At 45.1% G+C, this 26,536-nt stretch overlaps 1 protein-coding gene across 12 annotated transcripts in view; it reads left to right on the plus strand.

Moving 5' to 3' along the window:
- The first annotated feature begins 284 nt into the window (after window positions 1-284).
- Window positions 285-26,536, plus strand: part of TMEM63C (transmembrane protein 63C) — an 82,914-nt gene continuing 56,662 nt past the window's right edge. For 2 of the 12 annotated variants that reach the window (XR_008299557.1, XR_008299558.1), the window contains exon 1: window positions 14,239-14,620. The gene's annotated coding sequence lies outside the window, so the exon portion shown is untranslated. The other 10 variants (XM_053224770.1, XM_053224772.1, XM_027066252.2 and 7 more) reach the window with 10 other exon arrangements.

Raw genomic sequence — 26,536 nt, forward strand, 5'->3', positions numbered from 1 at the left:
CAACACACTGTAAATACGGAGAAAATTTTCATCTACCATCTAATCTTCAGCATCTGTTTTAGTTAAATATTGCTGTGCAAAAAACCACCAAAAACCCAGTGGCTCAAATCAACCACGGTTTATTGTTTCTCATTATCCTACAGGTTGCCCAGGTCCTCCCGACCATCCATGAGAAACACAGAGTCTAGAAAGAGAAAAACTCTGGTCCAGAGTTGGCTGAGCCACTTCCTGCTTGTGTGACCTTGACCAAGCTACTGAACCTCAGGTTCCTCATCCATAAAGTGTTCTAGATGAGAACCGTGATGTCTCCCTTACCTGAGATATTTTGAGGATCAAACGAGAACTGTGAAGAATGGGATCTGCCACGTAGGGTCAGCATGAAGATTAAGAAGTCTACCAAAGGTTAGCTGCTATGTAGGCTAGTGAGGGAATTGCTGGGGCAGGGAGGGAGCTGGGTCCCCAGCCCATCAGACCGAGAGGCACAGAAGAAAGGGAGGATTCTGCAAGGACTAGAAGCATCTGAAAGGCTGCAGTGAACAGAGCTAAGAGTATGAAGCATTGCTCAGCCAAAGAGGAAATGAAATCTGGGGGAAAGAGTCGCCTTGCCACGGCATAAAGGCACTCATGTGTTAGCCATATTTTCTGCATTCTAATAATATGCTGGTAATAAAGTCAGGAGTAAAATATACTAGAAAGCGAGTAGTGCCAGCCTCGAGGCACCAGAGTCAACAAATGACCCACGGGTGTCCACCGCCTGTATCCCTGCTCGCTCCATCATGGGACCCCCTTCAGCTGCTTCAGGAAAGAGAGAGCTGAGGCAGAGAACCAAATGCATCTCGGAGGGACAGGAGCCAAAATCTAGACCCCAATGTTTTCTGTGCCCCAATATCTTATTTCAACGCTTTCATTACACTTTCAGAGATTTTAACACATACAGATTCATGTCCTTGGGCTCTTTTAAAATTCGGTAATATTTAAAACAAACAGATATAAAGAATAGCACAACAAAAACCCCATGTTCCTGTCACCAGTTTAAGAGACAAAACATGCCAATACAGTTAAACTTGCCCTGGTGTGTTCTTCCTGTCTCCTTTCCCCACCTTCTTCTCGTGGCGGGGGGGTGGGGGGGTGGGGGGGGTGGGGAACCACTATTCTATTATGTCCTTGCACTCTTTTTACTTTTTCAAATACACAAATAAATCCAAAGGAAAGGATAAGTTGCTTTATAAAGATTTGAGTTCCAGTTAAAGGCCTACAGGTTTGGATGACTTCTGGAGAGGCTGCAGGAGAAGCAGAGAGAGAAAAAAAAAAGTCTGAAAAAAAAAGGAACAGAATGTCAGTAACCTGTGACAATACCAACTGGAATAATAGATATGTAATTAGACTCTGGGGGCTGGGCAGAAACACATTTGAAAACATAATGGCTGAAAATTTTCCAAATTTGATGAAAAATCTAAGCCCATAGATCTGAAAAGCTGAATCAATGCCAAGCACGAAGAGAATCACACCAAGGCACAGTATCTTTAAGTTGCTGAAAATCAATGATAAAAAAGATTTAAAAATTTTTTTTATTTCAGAGAGAGAGCGCGGGGGGGGGGGCGGGTAGAGGGGTAGAGGAAGAGAGAAAGAGAGAGAGGGAGAGAGTCTTAATCAGTTTCCATGCTCAGTACAGAGCCTGACACAGGGGCTTGATCCCAAAACCTTGGGATCATGACCTGAGCCAAAATCAAGAGTAAGATACTCAAAAGACTGAGTCATTCAAGCACCCCTGAAAAATATTTTTTAAGGAGCCAGGGGAGGGGGGAGGGACATTATACACAAAGGAAAATATAAAAATAATCTCTGACTTTTCATTAGAAATAATACAAGTCAGCAGACTATGGAATTAAATCTTTAAGACTTATTCATTTTTTAATTAATTAACCAATTAAAGTTTTTTAAAAATTTTCTTTTAATGTTTATTTATTTTTGAGAGAAAGAGAGACAGAGTGTGAATGGGGGAGGGGCAGAGAGAGAGAGGGAGACACAGAATCCAAAGCAGGATCCAGGCTCTGAGCTGTCAGCACAGAGCCCTACGAGAGGCTCAAACCCACAAACTGTGAGATCATGACCTGAACCGAAGTCGGACACTTAACCGACTGAGCAACCCAAGCACCCCTAAAGTGTATTTATTTATTTATTTGGAGAGAGAGAGAGAGAGAGCACAAGTAGGGGAGGGGCAGAGGGCAAGGGAGAGAGAGAATCCCAAGCAGGCTCCACACTGTCAGCATGGAGTCCAATGCCCTACTGGAACTCATGAACTGTGAGATCATGACCTGAGCCAAAATCAAGAGTTGGACACTTAACTGACGGAGCCACCCTGACGCCCCTAAATCTTTAAGATTTAATTGAATGGAACAAAAAACTGTCAACCCAGAATTCTGTAGCCAGTGATAATGCTGAGGGAATTCATTGATGGCAGGCATGTTGAAGGCTTGAGGGAAATGATACCAGGTAGAGAAACTCAGATCCCCACAAAGAAATAAATGGAAAGAAATAAATACCAGACATGGTAAAAGTAAGAGATGTTTCCCCCGCATTAAAAAATTTATGTAAAAGAAAAATAAGAGTTTATGTAAAGCAAAAAAAGTAGCAGTGTACTATAGAGTTTATAACATATGTAGAAGTAAAATGTATGACAAAAAACACAAAGGACAAGAGAAGAGAAGGAGCTATAGTGTTGTAATTTTCTTCTGTAATCTGTGAAGTGGTATAATATTATTTGAAGGTAGACTGTGAGAAATTAAAGATGCATATTGCAAACTTTAGAGCAAACACTAAAAAAAGAGAGAGAAATAATTATTAAGCCAACAAAAATAAAATGGACTCTTGGGGCGCCTGGGTGGCTCAGTCGGTTAAGCCTCTGACTTCAGCTCAGGTCTTCGTCTCACAGTTTGTGGGTTCAAGCCCCACATCAGGCCCTGTGCTGACAACTCAGGGCCTGGAGCCTGCTTTGGATTCTGTGTCTCCTTCTCTCTTTGCCCTTCCGCTGCTCACGCTCTGTCTCTCTCTCCCTCAAAAATAAACATTAAAATTTTTTTTAATTAAAAATAAAATGGACTCTTAAACAATATTCAATCCAAAGGAAGGCAGGAAAGGAGGAAAAAACCCAAAGAACTCATGGTACGAAAAGAAAGAAATAGCCAGATGGTAGACTTAAACCCCACCACATAAACAATGATATTAAAAGTAAATGGAATGCATGGATGAACTTTGAAAATATTACGCTAAGTAGAAGAAGCCAGTCTTGAAAGACCACTTATTGGATGATCCCATTTATATGAAAGGCAAAGAATAGGCATATCTATGAATACAGAAAGTATTTTGTAGTTTCCTAGGGCTGAGGGAGGGATGGTGAGGGGAATGGAAATGACTGCTAACTGACATGAGATTTCTTTTTGGCATAACAGAAATGTTCTACGATCAGATTGTGGTGATGATTGCACAATTCTGTGAAGATACTAAAAACCATTGAAGTGTACACTTTTTAAAAATTGAAGTATAATTGATATGTAATGTCACATTCATTTCAGGCATATAACATCTACTGGTTATGCTGTGCTCACTAGTGTAGCAACTGTCTGTCACCACACAACACTATCACAATACCACTGACTACATTCCCAGTGCTGTACCTTTTATCCCTATGACTTATTCATTCCGTAACCGGAAGCTTGGACCTCCCACTCCCTTTCACCCATTCTGCCCATCTCCCCACCTCCCTCCCCTCTGGCAATCATCAGTTTTTTTTCTGTCTATTTATGGGTCTGTTTCTGCCTTTTGTTTGTTTGTTTATTCATGTTTTATTTTTTAGATTCCACATATAAGTGAAATCATATAGTATTTGTCTTTCCCTGTCTGACTTCTTTTCCTCAGCATAATGCCTCGAGTTTCAACCACATTGTTGCAAATGGCAGGGTTTCCTCATTTTTACATCTAAATAATATTCTATTGTGTGTGTGTATGTGTGTGTATTCCATTGTGTGTATACACATATACACATATATGGGTATATATATACAAATGTGTGTATATATATGTATATACATATATATGTATATATATTTTCTTTATCCATTCATCTGTCAATGGACACACACTTAGGTTGTTTTCACGTTTTGGCTACTGTAAATAATGATGCTATGAACATGGGGGTGCAGATATCTTTTCAAGTGTTTTCATTTCCTTTGGATATATTCCCAGAAGTGAAATTGCTGGATCATATGGTAGTTCTATTTTTAATTTTTGAGGATCCTTCATACTGTTTCCCATAGCAGCTGTACTAGTTTACAATCCCACCAACAATGCACAAGGATTCCCTTTTCTGTTGGAAGTTTTTTGATTACTGATTCAATCTCTTTACTTGTTATTGGTCAATTCATATTTTCTACTTGAGTCAGTTTTGGTAGATTGCGCATCTAGGAATTTATCCATTTCATCTAAACTACCTAGTTTGTTGGCATATATTTGTTCACAATATTCTCTTATAATCCTTCTTTATCTCTGTAGGGTCAGTAGTAATGTCCCCACAACTTTTTTTTTAATTTTAGTAATTTAGGTCTTTTCTTTCTGTTCAGGCTAGCTAAAGGTTTGTCAACTTTGTTGATCATTTTCTAGCGCTATTTTTTGGTTTTGTTGATTCTCTGTTGTTTTTCTACTGTCTATTTCATTTATCTCCACTCCAACCTTTATTGTTCCCTTCTTTCTACTTTCTTTGAGTTCATTTACTCTTCTATTTCTAGTCTCTTAAGTTGGAAGTATAGGTTATTGGTTAGAGATCTTTGTTCTTTTTTAATGGAGGCACTTACAGGTATAAATTTCCCTTTGAGCATTGCTTTCACCACATCTTGTAAGATGTAGTAGTTGTATTTTCATTTTTATTCATCTCCAATCATTTTTTAAATTGCCTTTGAGATTTCTTATTTGACCCATTGTTTATTTAAGGGTGTATTGTTTAATTTCCATGTTTTTGAGTTTTCCAGATTTCTTTGTTATTGATTTGTGTAATTTTATTCCACTGTAATCAGAGAACATATTTTGCATAATTTCATTCTTTTTAAATATTGAGACTTGTTTTGTGGCCTAACTTATGGTCTATACTGGAGAATGTTGCATGTGCACTTGAGAAGTATGTGCATTCTGCTGTTGTTGGGTGGAGTGTTCCATAGTTGTCTCCTAGGTCTAGCTTGCTTATAGCGTTGTTCAAGTCTACTGTATCCTCGCTGATCTGCATCTAGTTGCTGTAGCCATTATCAAAATTGGCATTATTGTCAAACTGTTTACTTCCCCCAATCTTGTCAGTTTTTTCTTCATATATTTTGGGGATTCTGTTGCTAGGTGCATATATGTTTACAATTTTTATATCTTCTTGAGAGAATGACCTTTTTATATATTATTATTATATATTTATATATATAATTTTTTTTCATTATTATATAATGTCATTTTTCATCTCTTCTAACAATTTTGTCTTAAAGTCTATTTTTTCTGATATTAGTATAGCCACTCCAGCTCTCTTTGGTTACTGTTTGCATGGAATACCTTTTTTCATCCTTTTAATTTCAACCTCTTTGTGTTTTTGAATCTAAAGTGAGTCTCTTGTGAGCATATGCTTGGATATTTCTTTTTATTTCTTTTTATTTTTTTAAACATTTACTTATTTTCTGAGAGAGGGAGAGCATGTGCGTGCACAAGCAGGGGAGGGGCAGAGAGAGAGAGAGAGGGAGACAGAGGATCTGAAGTGGGCTTGTGCTGACAGCAGAGAGCCTGATGCAGGACTCAAACTCATGAACCAGGAGATCAGGACCTGAGCTGAAGTCGGATGTTTAACTGATTGAGCCACCCAGGTCCCCCAGATATTTCTTTTTAATTCATTCTCCCAGTCTCTGCCTTTTGGTTGGAGAGTTTAATCCACTTACATTTGAAGTAATTACTGATAAGGTAGGACATACTTCCATTAATCTGCTATTTGTTTTCTGTATGCCTTATGCTCTTTTTATTTTCTCCATTACCATTTTTGTGTTAGACATTTATTTTCATTTTAATTTCTTTGTCATTTTTATTATTATATATTTTTGAGTTATTTTCTTAGTGGTTGCTCTGATGATTAAAATTAGCATCTTAATTTAGAATAATCTAGCTCAGATTAGTTTCAATAGTATGCAAAAAGCTTTGCCCCATATAGCTCTGTACCCATTTTTATGTTGCTATTGTCACAAATTACATCTTTATATATTATGTACCTATTGACATAGATTTCCAATTTTTGTTTCATGTATTTGTCTTTTAAATCAAATAAAGAAAGGAGCTACATAAACCAATAACACATTAATACTGACTTTTATATTTACCTGTACAGTTACATTTACCAGTGTTTTTTATTTCTTCATGTGAAATTGAATTACTATCTACTGTCCTTCCATTTCATCCTGAAGGATTTCCTTTAGCACTTATTAAAGGGCAAGTGTACTAATGGTGAGCTATATCAGTTTTTGTTTATCTGGAAATGTCTTATTTCTCCTTCATTCTCGAAGGATAATTTTGCTGGATAGAGATATTGATTGACAGTTCTTTTCTTTCAGCACTGTGAATGTGCGATCCCACTGCCTTCTGGTCTCCATGGTTTCCAACAGTAAATCAGCTATTAATCTTCTCAAGCCTTCCTTGTACATGATGTGCTGCTTCTCTCTTGTTGTTTTCAAAATTCTTTTGTCTTTCAACAGTTTCATTATAACATGCCTTGGTGTGGATCTCTTTGAGTTCATCCTGTCTGTACTTCATTGAATTTCTTGGATGTGTAGATTGTTTTTCATCAGATTTGAAAAGTGTGGGGCCATTATCTCTCCAAATTTTCTTTCTATGCACCCTCCCCCCCACCCTTTTCTTCTGGCTCTCCCATCATGCACACCTTAGTATTCTTGATTGTGTACCACAGGCCTTTTAGGGTCTATTCATTTTTCTTTTTCTTTTTTATTTGAGGGAGAGAGAGAGCATGAGCAGGGGAGAGCGGGGAGAGGGAGAGAGAATCTAAATCAGGCTCCATGCTCAGCACAGAGCCCGATGTGGGGCTTGATCCCATAAACCTGATCATGACCTGAGCCAAAATCAAGAGTCAAATGCTCAACCAACTGAGCCACCCAGGTGCCCCTATTCATTTTTCTTTATTCTACCCAGACTGGATAATCTCAGTTGACCTATCTTTAGATTTGCTGATTCTTTCTTTTATCTGCTCATAACCCTAACCCTGTTGAGCCTGTCTAGTAAATTTTTCATTTCAGTTATTGTACTTTTCAACTGCAGAATTTCTATTTGGACTTTAAAAAATTTTTTTTTCTCTTTTTTATAATTTCTATCTCTTTTTTTGGTGACACATCATTCTCATGGCTTCCTTTACTCTTTGAGCATATTTTAATTGGTCAGCTTAAAATCTTTTGAGGGAAGTTCCATGTCTGGGCTTCCTTAGCAACAATTTCTACCAACCATTTCTTTTCTTGTATGTGGGCCATACTTTTTGTTTCTTTTTTTTTTTTTAAATGTTTATTTATTTTTGAGAGACAGAACATGAGTGGGGGAGGGGTAGAGAGAGAGGGAGACACAGAATCTGAAGCAGGCTCGAGGCTCTGAGTTACCCACACAAAGCCCAACACAGGGCTCCAACCCACAAAACTGTGGGTTCAGATCATGACCTGAGCTTTGGCTCTGGTGCTTAACCAACTGAACCACCCAGGTGCCCCATACCTTTTTGTTTCTTTTCATGCCTCATAATTTTTTTGTTGAAAACTAGACATTTTGAATATTATAATGTGGCACATCTGGGAATTAGAGGCTTTCTCTCTCCAGGGTTGTGTTGTTGCTGGTTGATGTAGAAGTTGTTTGCCTAATGTCTTTTCTGAACTAATTTTGCAAAATCTATATTTGTTGTTTTCCATGGCCACTGAAGTCTCTATTCCAGTAGCTTTGTGGTAAGCTAGTGATTTGATGGAGGTTTATTTAAACATCTGGAATAATAACAACAACAAGAAAAAACATCTCCCAGTCTTTGGAGATGGACTCTATGTTTGTGTTGGGGCAATCCTTCAAAACTCAGCCAGGCAGTTTACAACTCTGTTTTACCTTTTACTTTCTGCTTGCACAGAGCCAGAAGGGCAGCCAACGGTGAGAGTTCAGTGCATACTATACAGTAATAATGAATAAACTACAACTTCATGCTAAAACATGGAGATATGTTAAGAGAAGCCCAATGTAAAGTATATAGAGACTCTGATTCCATTAATGTTCACTTAAAAAACAGACCAAACCAGGGCACCTGAGTGGCTCAGTTGGCTAAGCTTTGGACCCTTGATTTGGGCTCAGGTCATGATCTCACAGTTTTGTGGGTGGGAGCCCGGTGTCGGGGCTTTGCACTGACAGCTGACAGCACTTCCAGCCCGTTTTGGGATCCTCCTTTGCTCTCTGCCCCTCCCCCGCTCGCACTCTGTTGCTCTCAAAATAAATAAACTTAAAAAAAAAAAAAAAAAAAAGACCAAACCAAACTATATGGATTGGAGATGGCAAAAGTGAAAGAAAGAGAAAACAGGATTGCCCTTAAGGTCAGGATAGGGTTGGTTATCTCTGGATGGAGGTCTGATGGAGGCAGAAGGAGCGTGATTGGGAAGCAACACAGAGAAATGTCTTGTGATAATGTCGTATTTCTTGATTTGGGTAGTGGTTACACAATTTTGCTTTACGATTAATCATTATAGTGCTCATTTGTATATTATATATATATATACGTTTTTGTATGTGTATTATATTTCATGAAGTTAATAAAGGCTATAAAACAACAAAAAAAAGGGCTCGTATACTGAAACAGATGCCAACTCCCAGTGGAATGGATATAACAGAGTTGATTTCAAGAACCTCGAAATGAAGAGGGGATCCTCTCTCTGTAGCCCAGAAAAAATAGGAAAGCCATATTTCCATCCTGCGAGGATCCACCTGGATGGTCTTTAGCCTTAATATCAACATGAAGACTCAAGTATTCTTATCGACCTAATCTTGCAGGGCCTCAGCCAGACTCAAGACAGAATTGAGGTGAATCTGCACAGGCTTCCAACACTCAGATCTGACTGGTCATGCTCAAGCTTATTTCAATTCTAGAGACCCCTCCCTCTCAAATGCCTCCAGAGTTCCAGCACAACAGAGGTGCTTCCTTTGTGACATCATCAACATCTGCCTCTGACCGGGCCGCCAGAAGTTTCTAATATTGGTAATTGGTAGTGGCTGTTGGTGGTGGATGAAAGTGACCTCCCACCTGTCATGAATTTCCCGTCATGAATTTCCCCTCTTCCGGGAGAGAAGTACTAGTAAAAGAGGCTGCTACTAGCTAAGAGCATCTACCTGGTGGGGCGTTGGTGAGTCGGGCTCCAGCCTGAGGCTAAGGGGAGGGGAGGGCAGGGAGGCCAGGCTGTGCCAGCACAGGGGAGGCCTAGATTCTCTGCTTTGGAGGGCCAAATTGTTATTGGGACCTGGCTTCTCTACTCTGGCCCCACCAACCTGGGGAATGCCAGCTTCCAATGAGGGGTTTTTGCTATGTTTCTGGACTGAAGTCTGAGACCTTTTTCTATCTTGAAATCTACAACCTTATGTCTGGTTAGATGGAAGACACTGGGAAAATAGTTTTCCCCAGTGCTCCTCTGCCTTCTGCACAGGAAAGCAAATTCCTTTCTCTTCAGAAAAGCAGATTAGAGTGTGTGACAGAAACCCAAGTTCCAAAAATGGACTCACATTCTCAGAGAGCTTTGATTTGGTCCTTGGGGACAGGGGATACCCTAGAGTATCTTGATTGTCACTTACAGTGTGAATAGTGATGTGGTTCTGCCTTAAAATGAGTTTACATTCTGGGTCTTATAGCAAAAGCTGTGGAGTCTCGTGCCCATCACCTCTGGACCCGCTGCCCCCCTCCCCTGCTTACTCCCTCATAGTCTTATCTAGCACCCAGCAGTCTTAAACTCACACCAGGCCTGGGGTGATGGGGACTCTAGTGTAGCTTTCCTGCCTTGAAGCCTAAAACCAGTAGAGTCAAACTAATTAAAAACAGGCAGTGAGCACACCTAGATGACTCTTTCCTGGGTCTCCCACCTTTTTCCTGTCATTTCGAGTTTTCCTGAACATCTCATCAGGGCAGTGCAGAAAGGCCATGAACAGTTGTGTAGGTTGTGTAGTTGCGTTTGTTTTTAGCAATTACATTCAATTCTGCCATTGAAATCCTTGTGCATGTAGGCCTTTATCAGGGGAATGTTTCGGATGCAATGATCTCTAGACAACAGTGGGGAGGTCCCAGAGTCACCATGAGTCCATAACACTCTGGTGAGGGCTATGTGCTTGCACCCCTTCATGAGAATGGTGAAGGACCTCAAGAAATGTCACTGATTAATAATCCAAATCAGTAAGACCTTGCTAAGCTCGGGGATATAAGATAAGATAACACAGACTTCACCCCCATTGCCATTAAGAAGTATTTATTGAGTCAGGGCACTGTGCTAGATACTAGGAATAAAAAGAAAAAAAAGATATAATCTGACTTATAATCTAGTGGGAGAGAATGTATCAAAAATCAAAATTCCTGCTTTCTGACTCTTAAAGAAAATTATCATTTTAGATGGCTGAATTTTCTGGATAATGAAGGTTCCAACCATTAAGCGTATATTTTATTTTATGTTAACCATTTTTTATTAGAAATACTTTCTAGGGGCACCTGGGTGGCTCAGCTGGTTAAGCATCTGACTTCGGCTCAGATTGTGATCTCATGGTTCATGAGTTTGAGCCCACATCAGGCTCTTTGCTGTCGGTGTGGGGCCCACTTAAGATCCTCTGTCCCCCTCTCTCTGCCCCTCCCCTGCTTTCTCTCTCAAAAATACATAAACATTAAAAATAAAAAGAAATACTTTCTAAATAGACCATTGCTTCCATTTTAAAATAAAATATTTGCTCAGAACTAATCTTCCCTAATGATTCAGCACATTTCCAACACTACCCTATAATACAAGGATGTCCCCAAGCCTCTTGGAGCAACCCTGAACTAAATGACTTTGTTTCACAGTTGTTCTATGTCCTCTTACTCTTGCTTTCACTGTGCTTGCTTTTTTATGAGTTCTTTCTTCTTCCTGCCCCTCTGCTGTGGGCTTGAAAATCAGGAGACTAGGTTTATCAGTTAAGCTATTGGTTCAGCTGTTGTCACAGAGACAACAGTCTCTGTGGTCAGCAGTCCAGGGCTCTTCTCTTCCGGGTCATCATGAAACAGGTTCTTAGTGTCTGATTGACTGACCAACCCTAGGATGTTGCTCTTGTCAGCTTCATCAAAGCTGCCCCCCCCCCCCCACCTCCATCCCCACGCCCATGGCCCAGTCTACGCAAGGGGAAAGAGGAAGCTGGGAGCAGGCAGCCTCCTTTTAAGAATGTCCAGAAGTGAAACAAAGCACATTCACTCATATCTCATTGGCTAGAACTTAGTCCCATTGCTGCTCCTGGCTGCAAGGGAGGCTGGGATATGTAGTCTCTGGCAGGGGAGCCATGAATGCAAGTTTTAATCTTGAAAGCTCTAGTGCTAAAAGGAAATGGGAAGGAGAGATTATAAGGGGGCCCTTGGCAGTCTCTGCTACACTGGGTCTGTTAAAATTGTGTGTAGAGTAAATGTAGGTGGGCTTGCATTGAAGATACAAGGTGCTCTTCTGCACAGAGAGCACCCGATGTTGACAGTTTGACGGTTCCAACCCCAACTGTTTGGGTTGCTCAGAGGCCCTTGGTTTCTTTGCTGTTGTTCTGGATTATGTCTCCAGACAAGCTGCTGGAGGTTAACAAAGCAATCATAAAGACAATAGGATAACAGTTATTGTCTTTCAGGGAGCACCTACCTCAATCCACATGAGAGCATGAAAAATGTTCTCAGCATCCACGGTTTGGAAACACCTCTCCTTCAAACGCCTCCCAAATCCACAAAGTCTCAGCTATTCATTCTTATCCACCTTTACTGAGTACCTTCTACTGGCTTGACACTCATCTAGGAGGTTGGTGTTCAATTGGTTAGGACATTGGGGTCATCTCTTTGATTGTATCACACACAGGCCATGTGGCATTTTCCTGGGTCCTCCTTCCTCCTCTTTGCGGGTATATCCGTGATGCCTTCCAGGTCTTGGGTCTTATCAGTCTTATCCCTTGCTTCTGCTCAAAAACTTTCCATGGCTCCCTTTGGCCTAAGTAAAATCCAAACTTCTGTGCCTTGTCTTGGAGGCCTTTGAAGACCTGCTTCCAGCCTTCCATTCTGGCCTCAGCTCCCACCAGAGGGCATGTCCAGGGTCAGGCTCATCTAGGGAGGCCGGTTGCACCGATTCTGTGTGGGTGGCACCTTGGTGAAGGGGTTGGAGACCTGAAACAGCTCTTGGTCTGGGCTAGAATACCCACAACTCTGTTTCCTCACAGGACACTCGGTCCAGGAGGCCTGGGAATTTCAGTGTAGTCTCTTCCTTTCTTTTCATCTGGGTCTTTCTGACATTGACTCAGGTCTTCTGTATGTGAAAAACTGAGTTAAGCACCTTCCAGGCACTTTATACTCCTAGCCACTCTATGGGAGTAGGTACTATTATGGGGCTCCTTTGATTTGTGTCCGGGCACCTCTCTGACAGATGGGGAAGTTAATCTCAGCGTGGTTAAGTAACTTACACAAGGTCACAGAGTAAGAGACAAAGCTCAGCTCTGAACTAAAGTTCAACTGGGTCTGAAAACCATGTTTTTTCCCACTTAACACAGGACCTTTCTAAAGGAACAGCTATTAGCCTCATTACACAAGACGCTTAGTCCTTCCATCCTGGGGTCAAGACACTAGTTCTGTGATGAGGAAGCAGAGAAAAGAGAGGGCAAGCTTTTCTCTCTGCACCAGCACCATAACAATGGCAACAACTACTACTCTTCACTGAGCACCTGTTTTGTACACAGTATCTCATGTCGTCCGCACAACCAGCCTTTAAGGTTATTATTATTTCCCTCATTTTATATGTGTAAAGAGTGATGCTCAGAGAGGTTAAGCCCCATATTTAGATTCGAATCCAGGAAGCTAGGCCTCTTCAACACTGCTCTTGGATTTATCGGGGTTAATCTTTGTTCCCACCAGCCCTTATCCTAGAAGCGGTCCCAGAAGTGTTAGGGCCAGAGAGGCCTTAGACTCCCGCTAGCCCAGCCCTCTCAGGATTACAGATGAGAGGGGAAAACAAAGTCAGAGGGACTGAGTGAGCTACCCAAGGTCACACAGCACACTAACAGCTGAGCCTGGGCCTGGACCCCAGCCCCTGATGCCCTGTTGACACTGCACAGTAGATGTCCCAAAGCCTTCCTGTCCCATAAATGAAAAACGGATGAATGAGTGAGTGAAGAAATGGATAGATGTTGAAAGAATCTGTCTAGTGGCTCACTTTGGATTTTCACAGGGTGGCTGGGTAAGAAGAACCAAGTTGTGAGGTGGGGAGTAGGTGCGTGGCTGGGAAGGACATAGCCAAGGTGCGCCAGTCTGGGAGGGGGCCATTGTGCAGCATGTTAGGGGTAACCAGTCCATGGAAGCACAGCTACCCTCCCTCCAGCATCCCTCCAGCCTTGTATTCAACTGCTTCCTCTATGGCCTTCTCTGCCTGTTGCCAGCAAGTCCTGCCAAGCAATATCTTAGTGTCATAAAACTGGGGAGAGTCCCTTTCAGAGACTGGTCCGTAGCCCTCCTCACCCATTAGCTATTGCACCGAAAGCACCCATAGCAGATAATGTCTATTAAGTTAATGTGCCTGAGCCCCTGCCTGGGCAAGTGAGGGCCACGTTCACTGTTACCCCTCACTCTGTATACCGATCTTTAGGGATTCAAACACTGGTATCTGCCTCCAGGCCCCCTAAGCAGTTGTCTCCAGCAGAGTAGCCAGGACTTGGATGAAACTGGAGACATGCAGGACTGTGGCTCGAGCACACTGGAAATGACCCAGCCCATTCCTTTTGGGTCTCCTAGGCAGGGCTGTGGCCAATCTGTAGACCTCTCCTTTGCTGGGGAAGGAGGCAGAACTGGGTACCAGGCACTAGGCGCCAGGAGCTGGTCCCTGGGCGGGGCAGAACCCTGCTACCTTTGTGTGGCTGTGCATCTTTTCTGGCTTTGGCTGGCATCCGTGGGGAGGGGAACAAGCCTCGGAGGAGAGCCTGGAGTGGCGGTGAGGTCGTAGGGTGGGCCGAGAGCAGCGAGACGGCTGGCTGCCGAGGCCCAGGGCAACAGAGGGTGCTGGAGCCATTGCAGCAAGGGACCGGCAGCCTTGTGCGTTTGCAATGGTAATTTGCAGATGGTTCCTGGTAGCTACAGGGTCTCTGAGGCGGAGCCTGGGGCTTCGTATAAGATAATCCAGCCTGGGTTCCCCCGTGGGTCAGAGCAGTCTTGGGGCGGAGCCAAGGTTGGCTCCTGCCGGGGAGGAGCCGGGATGCCGCTCCCGCGGTGATGCAGAGGGGAATTTGCTGACAGTCCCTTGCCAGGTGGGGCTGGCTTCACCAGGCCCGCGACGAGGACCGGCTGGCTGTCTCCTCCCAGGTAAGGAGCGTGTTGCCTGTCACCGTGTCCCGGCGGCCGGTGCACCCTGCCTGGGGCTGGGTCGTGACGCTCAGGGCGCAGATATGGTGAGCACGCTGGTGGTACGAGCCAGGAGTGCTCCGGCCGGGAGAAGGGGCGCAGAATCCGGGTCCTGGACAGGGGAGGGGGTGGGGAGGGACTGCTTGCCCTCAGCTTTCCGGGACCTCGGCCTGGGAGGGGTGGGGGTGGGGGAGACTGCGCCACACTCCCTTGCCATGCAGGCTGTCTGCCGGCCTGGACCCAGGGAAAGGTGGAATGAGCCGTGTATCCGGGAGGGCCGTGGCTTGGTCGACCATCTTCACTGGGTTGGGGGGAGGGTGGGGCAGGAGGCACCCCCCCCTCCCCCGCCGCCGCCGCCGCCGCCTGCATTACAGCCAGGTGGGGTTGCCTCTCTGGATCACCCCCACCCAGGGATTCCCCGGGGCTGTGCCGCCCACTGGCTGGGCTGGGAGCGGTGTGCGCTTCCCCCGCAGTCTACTTCACCGTTATGAGTTATGACAGCGTCACTGCTGCGCGGCCGGGTGGAGGTCTCATTCTGTGCTTGTGGGCTGGGCTCCTGGGCCCGGGGGTAGAGGGTGCCACCTTATATTCTTCCAAAGAAAGGTTCTTGCCTCCATCCTTATCTTGGCCTGGAGAGAGGAGCTTCGGATTTGGACGATGGACCTGGGGAAACTGAGGCCTGGGGTGCTGTGGCTTCACCAAGGTCACTTAGCAGGTCCTACAGCTGGCCTCCCAGGCACTGCCTTGATCTGATGTCCTCTGGAGGGGCAGGGGCCAGTCTTGCTCTCTAGATCTCTGGTCCAATTTGGGGAGCACCGCCCCACCCCAGCGCCCCCCTTGCCCCATTCCTGAGAATGGAGGAGGTTGCAACTTCTGTATGGGGCTTGGGGTGTTCTGGGTGTGAACAGCGCAGGGATAAGAATTGTCTGGGGACGGGAGAAAATTACTCCCAAAAAACGTTCATCTGAGCAGACCGAACTGTGGGCCTCTACTATCCTCGTGGGTTCAGGGAGAGGAGAGTTGGCTTCTGGGAGAGGAAGGCCCGAGGGGGCAACCTGGTTCTGGCTTTAGTCTCTGTACCGGCCTTGATGAAAACCTGCACGTTCCCAGGCCGCAGTGGGAAGGACAGGGGATGAAGAGATGGACTTTTTCTCCTTTGATGGCCTGTGTCTCACTGGAGAAGAGGCCGGGGAACCATGTTGGTAAGATGGCCTTCTCCCTACGCCGCCCTCTGTGGTGTAGCATCCCACCCTTGGCCTCTCCCCAGCTCCTGTCCCCAGGAGAAATGGATGGGCTGCTGTTGGATCTGTGGCTCTTGGAGGTGAGCTTTTCCCGAATTCACCTTGTCTTCCTTCTGCCTGAGGCAGATGACTTTCTCTGGGGGAAAACTGAGGTAGGGGGAGAGCTGTGTTTTATTTCAGAGCTGGAGCCAGCCAGCGCCATGGTGCAGGTGAGGAAACCGAGGCACAGAGGGTGCAGCGAGTTGCTCCAGGTCTCTCACCTACACGCAGGTCTCTTACTCCCTGGCCCACCACAGGGCTGTGGATGAGGCCCCTTGCTCTCTCCTCTGGTCCCCCAGCCCCCAGCCCTGGTAGGGTGAGGCTGTGAGTACCTCCTAAGGGGTGAAGGGGGTGTCAGGGAGAGGGGACAGCTTTAGCACTTTCTCCTTTATGAGATGTTTTCAAGTTACTTGGAAAAGAAGCAGCTAGAAGAGCCAAAGTCACTTGGTTGCCTTCCCATCGTGCCCCCACAGGAAAGACACCATTTCTCTGGGCCTCTGGAGCCAAGTGCAGCTATCCCGCCTGCCCTGGTACCAGCAGCTGTGGTCGCCCCTGGGAGATGACCCATGGGGCCAGTGCCTTCAGTTACTTCTCATCACAGGAAGGGAGTTTCTGCCCAACCCAGCCTTATTCTGCGTGAAAGGGAGTTACCTTGTGCCTAGCTCATGAGTTGCTGCTCTTTGAATACACTATCTGAGCACAGGACCCCTGAAGCTGGCCCCTGGTGATTCTGCCTTGGGCTACCTGATGATCAATTGCCAGCAATCACTGGGGCGACCTGTGGGAAGGGATGATGTTCCCAGTAAACCGGATCAGAACTAGCTGTCCATGGGGTGACAGTACAATACCAGAGAGAGAAGAGGACCCGCCATGCATCTGGATGCTCCGAGGGTCCTTTCCAGCCCTTCACCAGGAGGAAGGCCACTGCTCCGTAGTCCTGGGAAGCTGGTGGGCAGGGGCAGGCTGCAGAGAGGCTCCTGGCTCGTGGCAGAAGAACCACTAGCAGAGGAGCATGGCACCTGGTTCTGGACCAGAGTCCCTGTTGGCTGGCGCTCTGCCCTTGGTTTTCCTACCTGACAACTGGGCATGAAAACACCTTCCCCAGTTGGGTGGGAGGGCTCTGGAAACATGTCAAGCATGTATTATGGATGGGCGGTGTTATTCCTGGAGTCTGTGGTATAGATTGGAGCTATCTGTTTCCAGCCCCTATGGGGAAAATGTGGCTGTTTCCTCTGTGGAGGGCGCCCTCTCCCCCGTGGCCAGTCGAAGCCACCCTTCTAAGGCCTGGAAGGCAGGCCATTCCTCCCCAACGTACCTCAAGTTGTGTTTTGGCCCTTGAAGGCTCCATTCCCCTTCCTCGACTGCCTGTGCTATTTAACAGGATTCCCACGCACTAAAATGCTGGTGACTGGTGGCACAGCAGACCTTGCTGCCGGCCGGTATCTTCCCCACTGACTCTCACATCCCAGAGACTCTCAGCTCTGCTTCCTCCTGGGAAGCAGCTGGTGGAAGAACTATGGAGATAATAGGCATAAGAGCTCTTTGCACACAGCGTCCAGGGTGCGAGAGTCCACGGGGGGCCTTTAGGGCCTTGGGTAGGCTCGCTCTGGGACCCGCCGTAATGAAAGCACTCTGAGGAAGTGAGATCAGCAGCTTTTAGTGCACTGTGTTGCCTGTGATGGGGCCCGTGTCCTCTCCTCCTCTCTCTCCTGGGAGAGACTGGTTTTCCTGGCCTACTCACACGCCAGCACGGGTGGTGTGGACCGGACTCCTTGTTCTTGCCATGAGTTGGCGGGTGGAACTGGTGCAAAATTGGGTCCCAGGGGGAGCTGAGATGAGAACCTGGGCAGCTCATGAGGTACCGTGTGTGTCCTTGTTCTAGATCTGTCTAGACGCCCATGGGCAAACCAAGGGTGGCCCTTCAGAAGAGCACCCGTTGGCCAGAGCTCTGTGTCCCGTGTTTCTAGGGAACGGAATGCAACCAAGCCTCCATGTTCCTTCCCAGCACCCTGTGGCTGTTACTGAAGCATGCGGAGGCAGGGTTGGGCGGGGGTGGAGGGGATGCCCGCTTTCACCTCCTGCCTGCTCCTGGTGATTCGTCATGTTCCGAAAGGGAACTGAAGCCTGGACCCGCTTGCAGTACCAGGATCCAAGTGTCCTGGGCTCCCACTGTCTGTTTTTCCCACCCTTTCACTCTGCTGTCTTGCATGAACACCCTCAAGACGGGGTCAGAAGAGCTGGGCTGGGGGTGGCTGAGGTAGGGCACGGCCCTGTGCCTGCAGACCCCTGTTCATGCCAAGCCAGGGCTCTGGCATCCAGAGGACCAGGGGCGGAGGGGCCAGGGCAGCCTCCAGTGGGAAGCCAGACGAGTGCTCCCTTCACCGAATGGCCTCGGCAAGGAAGGCGACCCTGGAGACAGGAGGCCGCTCTGCACTCTGGCTGAGTCTCCTTAGATTGTGCCCGCCAGAGGGATGCTGGCCTCAGGCCATGAGATCCTGTCAAAAGAGAAAGGCGTCCTGAGGTCTTTGGAGATACAGATGAGCAAGATGGCCGGTTGGCAGGGGTATGGCTGTTGGTTGCTTTTTGATGTGGAGGTCTCATCACCTCAGGCGTCTGAGTGGCAATGATTTGACAATAGGCTGGAAATGCTTCAGAGGTCAGCTGAGCCCCATGGGGAAACCGACTGCTTTGTCAGGGGGCATGGGAGCATGAGAACGAGGCACACACAGACATCTTGTCCAGGGGGCACTTGGGAGCTGAGTTTCCACCTGCTTCATTACTGCTCGCTTCACCTCTGTGTTCACAGCAAAGTGAAATAATCCCTACTGCAAAGGGCCAGCTGGAGGATGAATGGCCATAAGGAGAAAGGTGCACGTGCCTGCACATGCCTAGTGACCGGGAGCCCCCTTCTTCCCGTGTGCTCCCCCTTTACCTGCTCAGTGGTGGGTTGCCCAGGGACTCTGGGCTGGCTGGCCAAGCTTTGGTGACAGTGCTGATCAACAGTGTTGACTGCCTCTGGCACTGTTTGAACTGAGATGTCCCCTCCAAAAGAGCTGGCAGATGGGGAGGTCTTCTCAGAAGCAGAGGGTGTGTGTGGGGTGTGGGGGGCAGGCGTGGAGGAATGTCTGTCCTTCGGTACCGCAGACAAGCTGTTGTTGGGCCCAGGATCCCTTCTGAGCTGGGACCTCGTGTGCGCAGGCCTGCAAACTGGGCCAGGCTTTTCGGAGAGCTTCTCAGGCAACAGAGCAACAGCCTGAACCACGTCCCCGCTCTGAGGTCCTGGTGCCACTCAGTAACCTCACATTCCTCCTTACTCCTTTTAATCCTCTGCACGCCCCGGGGGAGGGGCAGAGCAGGTGTGAGGAGCCCACTTGACAGATGAGAACACTGAGGCTCAGAGAGGTTTTAATGGCCACAACTGCACACACCCACACGTAGGCACAAAAGCGCCGAACCCAAAGTGGCTCCAGGCCAGTCTGACTCCAGCGGAGTGTCTCTTCTCCCCAGAGCACAGCCGGCACGTCCTCTGGTCACCTGCTATTTGCTGCTGCTCATGGTTTTGCTGAAGTAGCTTAAGACAAAAGGACTTGGGTCATCGGGGCGCCTGGGTGGCGCAGTCGGTTAAGCGTCCGACTTCAGCCAGGTCACGATCTCGCGGTCCAGGAGTTCGAGCCCCGCGTCGGGCTCTGGGCTGATGGCTCAGAGCCTGGAGCCTGTTTCCGATTCTGTGTCTCCCTCTCTCTCTGCCCCTCCCCCGTTCATGCTCTGTCTCTCTCTGTCCCAAAAATAAATAAACGTTGAAAAAAAAATTAAAAAAAAAAAAAAAGACAAAAGGACTTGGAAGTGAAGGTCGTGCGTTTCTCCCCTTCCCCTCCACTCCGGGCAGGGTGCCCAGAGCTGGGCTCTGCTGAAGGACAGCAGGGGAAATGGAAGAAAGGGAGGCCCTCTCCACCCTCCCCTCATGCCCCGGGACACACAGTGGGCTTGGTCAGAGGGGCTGAGTGAGTCAGGGAGAGCAGATTCGGTTTCCTGTCTTCCTGGAGGCTCTCCCCAGCCCCCTGGCCTGGGGAACCGGCATGGACCAGCCCGGATGGAGGGGACAGGAAGCCATGGCCTGGGCTCCCAGAGCTACAGAGTGGAGGAGGTGGAGGGGCCCAAGTCCCAGTGCTGTCCTGTGGGTCTGGGGAGGAAGTCCAGGTCTGGTGGCCTGATCTGTCCCCAGAGACAGAGGAGGGAGAGAGGTTGGGTGGAGCAAGCCTGTTCCAGGGCCTGGGTATCACAGCTATATGCCTGCTTATCAGGGGAATCATCTTTGAGCCCAGCTCTGACCTAGTCACTTTTTTTTTTTTTTACGTTTACTTATTTTGAGACAGAGAGAGAGTGTGTGTGTGCTGAAGGAGCAGAGAGGGAGGGAGAAAGAGAATCACAAGCAGGCTCAGCGCGGAGTGGATGCCGGCTCGAACTCACAAACTGTGAGATCATGACCTAGGATGAAATCGAGAGTCAGACACTTGACCCATTGAACCCAAGCGCCCCTGACCTAGTCACTTCTTACTGGCTCCCAGGAGCCTGCCATTGAAGATTGAGCTTGGATTAAACCCAAATTACCTTTCTCTGCCTGCCCGTCTGCTTCCTTCCCCCTTCCCACACACTCTGCTCTGGCTCAGAGTCTCTTCCTGCACGGGGTAGGGGATGGCTCCGATCACCTTGAAGATTACCAAATACACACACTTGGCTTTGTACACCTCCTCCCCACTCCCGCTCACCCAGCTCAGCTAAGAACCACCCACCCTGGCAAATCAAAGCTTCCACCCACCCCCTCCTCCCAGCCCAGTCCTTGGCCTCATCCCCATCCTCATCTGGTCAGGCCCCCCCTGCCCTTCAAAGTCCAGCTCGAATGCCACTGCCTCCATGAAGCCTTCACTGGATCCCAGCCAGGGCCAGTCTCATGGCCTTTAATGCACTTGTCCCATTAGAGTCCGTCTCTTGTGCTAGACAGTGAGCTCACCCTTTCATTTGTCAAGCATTCACTGAGTGCCAGCCAGGCACACACATGCCCTCCAGTAACTCGTGGGGAGGGGGCAGGTAGGCAAGTCAACCGGTAATGACGACAGCTGCAGAAATGCTGTAATAATGGCAGGACAAGGCTCCAGGGGACATTTTGGCAATGGCATTTAAAGCTGAAAATGTACACACTTGATGGCCAACAGTGTTGCATCTAGGTGTATAATTACCTAGAGAAATTCACATGTGTGCGTGAGGAGACAGTCCCAAGGACATCTAGGGCAGCGATGTTGGAAACACAAAAGAGGTCTCCACCTCAGTATCTTCAATAATGGAGTAGACAACTACAACTGTGATGTTAGGCAGCAGTTAAAATATATGTAATTGGGGACTTTTATGTTTTGTAACTTATACCACAATAAATACACACAACTATCTGTGTTAACACAAGTACATCTGAAACAATATTGCAATAAATAAGAAATTGCAGAATAATGCCGTTCATGAACATTTAATTTTAATGGAAATAACACTATTTATGATTTATGGATACAAACATGTTGCAATATTCACACTTGTGGTCTTTGGCAAGGCAAAGAAGGAACTGGTGCTGGCGGGTAGAAGGAAGGACTTTCAATTCGTCAGTAATGCTGCTTTGAACAAACAAGATCTGAAGCAAAAATGATAGAGTGTTACCATTGGTTAATTCCATTGGTTTTATTCTTTTAACTTTCTGTGTTTAAAATTTTTCAAAATTAGGGATGCCTGGCTGGCTTAGCAGGAGGAAAGTGTGACTCTTGATCTCCGGGTTGTGAGTCTGAGCCCCACCTTGGGTGCAGAGATTAATTTAAAAAAATAAAGTCTTTAAAAAAAATGTCAAAATTAAAAAAAAAAAAGTAATCTTGAATGTCAGAGGAAAGGCGTCAGCTTTTCCCAGGGAAGCCAGGAAAGGTTCCAAGAGGAGGTGACAGCTGGGCATTGAAGGCAGGGTGGGGGTTGTCAGGTTCTACCAGGTATGGGGACTTGTGACAAGGAGATGCAGAGTGTTCAAGGACAGGGTATGTGTGCATGGGCTGTCTGTACTTTTTAAATGTTTATTTATTTAAGGAGAGAGAGAGAGCACAGGGGAGGGGCAGAGAGAGAAAGAGAAAGAGAGAATCCCAAGCAGAATCCTTGCTGTCAGGGCAGTTGATGACCTGAGCCAAAATCAAGAGTCAGATGCTCAACCGACTGAGCCACCCAGGCGCCCCTCTCTGCACTTTTTAATACTTTTTTTTAAAGTTTATTTATTTATTTTTGAGAGAGACAGAGAGAGATAGCACAAGCAGGAGAGGGGGGCAGAGGATGTGAAATGGGCTCCATGCTGACGGCAGAGAGCCCGATGTGGGGCTCGAACTCATGAACTGTGAGATCATGACCTGAGCCAAAGTCGGGTGCTTAACCGACTGAGCCACTCTCTGTAATTTTTTAAAAATTTTATTTATTTTTTAATTTACATCCAAGTTGGTTAACATATAGTGCAGCAATGATTTCAGGAGTAGATTCCTTAATGCACCTTACCCGTTTAGGCCATCCCCCCTCCCACAACCCCTCCAGCAATCCTCAGTTTGTTCTCTATATTTAAGAGTCTCTTCTGTTTTGTCCCCCTCCCTGTTTTTATATCATTTTGGCTTCCCTTCCTTTATGTTCATCTGTTTTGTATCTTAAATTCCTCATATGAGTGAAGTCATACGATATTTGTCTTTCTCTAATTTCTCTGTCTTTCTCTGACTAATTATGCTTAGCATAATACCCTCTAGTTCCATCCACGTAGTTGCAAATGGCAAGATTTCATTCTTTTTGATTGCCGAGTAATACTCCATTGTATGTATGTGTGTATGTATATATATATATACACACACACACCACATCTTCTTTATCCATCCATCTGTCGATGGACATTTGGGCTCTTTTCATACTTTGGCTATTGTCAATAGTACTGCTATAAACATTGGGGTGCATGTGCCCCTTCAAAACAGCACGCCTGTATCCCTTGGATAAATACCTCATAGTACAATTGCTGGGCATAGGGTAGTGCTATATTTAATTTTTTGAGGAACTTCCATACTGTTTTCCAGAGTGGCTACACCAGCTTGCATTCCCACCAGCAGTGCAAAAGGGTTCCTCTTTCTCTGCATCCTCGCTAACATCTGTTGTTGTCTGAGTTGTTAATGTTAGCCATTCTGACAGGCGTGAGGTGGTATCTCATTGTGGTTTTGATTTGTGTTTCCCTGATGATGAGTGATGTGGAGCATTTTTTCAAGTGTCAGTTGGCCATCTGGACGTCTTCTTTGGAGAAGTGTCTATTCATGTCTTTTGCCCATTTCTTCACCAGATTGTTTTTTGGGTGTTCAGTTTGATAAGTTCTCTATAGATTTTGGATACTAACCCTTTATCTGATATGTCATTTGCAAATATCTTCTCCCATTCCCTGGTTGCCTTTTAGTTTTGCTGATTGTTTCCTTTGCTGTGCAGAAGATTTTTATCTTGATGAGGTCCCAGTAGTTCATTTTTGCTTTTGTTTCTCTTGCCTCTGGACATGTGTTGAGTAAGATTTTGCTGTGGCCAAGGTCAAAGAGGTTTTTGCCTGCTTTCTCCTGGAGGATTTTGATCATTTCCTGTCTTACGTTTAGGTCTTTCATCCATTTTGAGTTTCTTTTTGTGTATGGTATAAGAAAATGGTCCAGGTCCATTTTTCTGCATGTCACTGTCCAGTTTTCCCAGCACCATTTGCTGAAGAGACTGTCTTTATTCCATTGGATATTCTTTCCTGCTTTGTCAAAGATTAGTTGGCCATACATTTTGTGGGTCCATTTCTGGGTTCTCTATTCTATTCCATTGATCTGAGTGTCTGTTCTTGTGTCAGTACCATACTGTCTTGATGATTACAGCTTTGCAATACAGCTTGAAGTCCGGGATTGTGATGCCTCCAGTTTTGGTTTTCTTTTTCAAGATTGCTTTGGCTATTCGGGGTCTTTTCTGGTTTCATACAAATTTTAGGATTGTTTGTTCTAGCTCTGTGTAGACCGCTGGTGTTATTTTGATAGGAATCACTCTGCACGTTTTAAATGTTTGTTGAATAACTTGTGTTTGTCAAGCTGCCCCTCCCTTCCTCATTCTCGTTCCTGATTCCAGCTCCTCTATTTCTGGGCTGCGTGCATAGTCAGTAGGCTACTGCTTGAACAGCATGTGTCAATTTGGTGATTTTTTTTTAAAGTCTAAGTAATCTAATGGGGGTTGGGGAGGAATGATCCAAATCTATAAAATTGAACATTAAAATGGGGAAATACCCACTAAGCCAGGGAACAGAGAAAGAATTCTTGGGGGATACTGTCCTAGGCTACATGTAAATTCAGTTGAAAACAAGCTGAAACTGATAGTTTTCTGAGAAAATATAAATCACCAGTTTGACCCCAGCAGAAGAACTAACTAGAAAGCCTCAACAGACCAATAATCATGAAGAAAACTGAGTTTTCATAAAATCCCACCCCCCAAAACCTGAGGTTTATCAAACCTTCAAGAAAGGGATGATTCTACATTATTTAAGGGTGACCAACCATACCAGACCATAGAGAAGAAGAGGTTCCAAGTTATTCTATGAAGCCAGCGTGACACTGACAAAGAACACAGAAAAAGATAAAAATTACTGGAAAAAAATGAATTTATGAATATTGGTGCAAAATTCATAAATTAATATTAACAAATAGGATCATACAGTGTTATGTTTAAGAAAAATACACCACAAACAAATATCTTAAACAAAGCAATAGGTCAAAAGAGGTGAAAAATCACATAAACAGCTCCATAAATGCTAAAAAGGCCTTAAAGGCATTTTATGACAAATTCAAAATATGTCCCTGATAGTAACTCTTCTTTTTAAGTGTTTTTATCATGTTATTTTTTTTCATTTTAGTTTATTTCATCATATAGGTGTGCTTTTTAATCTGCATTCTCTATTTCACCCACCCCCCACCTACCTCCCCTTTGATAACCATCAGTTTGTTCTCTATAGTTAAAAGTCTGTTTCTTGGTTTGTCTCCCTTTTCCTTTTGCTCATTTGTTTTGTTTCTTAAATTCCACATATGAGTGAGATCATACAGTATTTTGTCTTTTGCTGACTGATTTATTTAGCTTAGCATAATACTCTCCATCCACATCGTTGCAAATGGCAAGATTTCATGCTTTTTATGGCTGAATAATATTCCATTGTGTGTGTGTGTATACACACACATAGTATTATATATATACTATTATATGTATATATTGTTATATATATGTATATATACACACACAAATACACAATGTAATATATATAATGGAATACATATATACACACACACACACTGTATATAATGGTATGTATTGCAATGGTATATATATAACACAGATATATGTATACATATAAATATACCACATCTTCTTTATCCATTTATCTATGGGTGACACTTGGACTGCTTGCATAGTTTGGCTATTGCAAATAACGCTGCAATAAACATAGGGGTACATGTATCCCTTTGAATTAGTGTTTTTGGGTTTTTTGTTTGTTTGTTTTGGTAAATACCAAGTAATGCAATTACTGGATAATAGGGCAGTTCTATTTTTAATTATTTGAGGAGCCTCCATACTGTTTTCCAGAGTAGCTGCATAGATTGCATTCCCACCAACAATGCAAGAGGGTTCCTTTTTCTCCACATCCTCACCAACACTCTATTGTTGATTTTAGCCATTCTGACAGGTGTGAGGTAATAGCTTATTGTAGTTTTGATTTGCATTTCCCTGATGATGAGTGATGTTGAGCATCTTTTCATGTGTCTGTTGGCCATCTGTATGTCTTCTTTGGAGAAATGTCTGTTCATGACTTCTAACCTATTTTTTTAATTTGATTATTTGTTTTTGGGGTATTGAGTTCTTCGTATATTTTGGATACTAACCCTTTAGTGGATATGTCATTTGCAAATATCTTCAGTAGGTTGCCTTTTAGTTTTGTTGGTTGTTTCCTTTACTGTGCAAAACCTTTTTATCTTTGATGTAGTCCCAGCAGTTTATTTTTGCTTTTATTTCCCTTGCCTCAAAAGATGTATCTTGAAAAATGTTGCTACGGCTGATATCAGAGAAATTACTGCCTGTGCTCTCTTCAAGGATTTTTATGGTTCAGGTCTCTAATCCATTTTGAATTTATTTTTGTGTATGGTGCAAGAAAGTGGTCCAGTTTCAATCTTTTGCATGTGGCTGTCCAGTTTTTCCAACACCATTTGTTGAAGAGACTACCATTTACCATTGGATATTCGCTTTTCCTTTGCCAAAGTCTAAGTGGCCTTATAATTTTGGGTTTATTTTAGGGGTTTCTGTTCTATTCCATTGATGGATGTGTTTATTTTTGTGCCAGTCCCATACTGTTTTGATTACTTTAGCTTTATAATATAACTTGAAATGTGCAACTGTGATAACTTCAGTTTTGTTTTTCTTTTTCAAGATTGCTTGGGCTACTCCAGGTCTCAATTTTAAGTCTTATTTAATAGGAGTAGATGGATATTCCTTAACATAATTTTATGCA

This window comes from Acinonyx jubatus, chromosome B3 (assembly GCF_027475565.1).
Source record: "Acinonyx jubatus isolate Ajub_Pintada_27869175 chromosome B3, VMU_Ajub_asm_v1.0, whole genome shotgun sequence".
Classification (NCBI taxonomy): Eukaryota; Metazoa; Chordata; class Mammalia; order Carnivora; family Felidae; genus Acinonyx; species Acinonyx jubatus.